This window comes from Protobothrops mucrosquamatus, unplaced genomic scaffold, assembly GCF_001527695.2.
Source record: "Protobothrops mucrosquamatus isolate PMUCROS unplaced genomic scaffold, P.Mucros_1.0 scaffold5870, whole genome shotgun sequence".
Taxonomy (NCBI): domain Eukaryota; kingdom Metazoa; phylum Chordata; class Lepidosauria; order Squamata; family Viperidae; genus Protobothrops; species Protobothrops mucrosquamatus.
In genome coordinates, this window is record NW_015391713.1 from 31,627 (window position 1) to 32,927 (window position 1,301).

The window sequence follows — 1,301 nt, forward strand, 5'->3', positions numbered from 1 at the left end:
GCCAGGTTTAGAAATATATGAGGGTGAAGGTTCGTTCTCTGAGCTTAGACATATATATTAAGAATGCAGTAGTAATTTTGTACATTGTGCCACTTATTTTTTGTAAATTTTGTAAATTTCAGGATGTTCTGAAAGAGAGCCATCCTTCCATCCAACGGTTGCACTAGCCATTTAAAGATCAACAAATGTGAAATAGTTTCTCTTTCATTCTGTTAACTGATTTATTATGGCATTCATTAAGATGATGGGATGAACAAGAGACCCATGGTAGTTGATTTTTTTAGTAGAGATCTGCCTTCTTGATTGCCTCAACATTTTCCACGGTGTTTTAGTTTAAGTGCTCCACGGCTCTTTCTGGTAAGAGAAAAGCAAAGTGGGGTGTGAAAATTCAGAAGATGAAAAATTACTCGTTATTAAATGAATACAAAGAGAAAAAGCACAAGAAGCGTTGACTCCCAATCTATTGAAATTGGTGATGAACTCAGCATCATCTGATGGCCATTTCACTTGACAAAACAGACCCTTTCTCCAAGTTCTAATGTTCATTTCTGTTAGAAAATCCTTAGGAAGCTGGATGAGATAAAATAGCTCTGAGCATCACTTTTTTTTTTTCATTCTCCAAACGTGAAAGTTATACTTACACAACGGCATTGCAGAACAAACACCGGTTGTCATAGGTTTTCCCATCAGAACCACAGTGTGGCATAAGCTCCAAAGTACAGAAGTCTTGTATCTGATCACCACACTCAATCTGCAGAAAGCAACAATACATTTTTCAGATCTTAGGACTGAGATAATAAATAAACCTTTGTTATAAAATTAGTCACATAAAAACATGGTGGTTGGATTTACATATTTCATCAGTGTTCCTTTTTTGAGGGACATGTGTGTCACTTCCTCATAAGGATAAAAGTTCTGTATCATTCTGCCAAGGGGATCTGTAACATCTTAGGGAGGTTGTCTATCAAGATGTTCAATCATCCGGGTCATGATTCCCCCAAATACGCTTTTTCCAAAAGGCTACTGGAATATTTTGATTTTTTTTCTTTGAAAAAAATTCACCTCTCATCCAAGACCTGAAGAAGTTTCTTGGGCAAGAAGAAAAATATTTCCAAAGGAAAAAAACAAGAAAGTCCACTGGCTTTTTGGAAAAGGCACCTTTGGGACATCTTGGGTAAGGCTGTATCTTATTAAGCTGAATTTCATTAATAGTTAAGTTAGGTGGCTGAATAATGTATATGCTTTCCTTTCTCCAAACAAGAATGGTCCCTCGTAAATGGCTAGATAGAAGCTAATTAGAA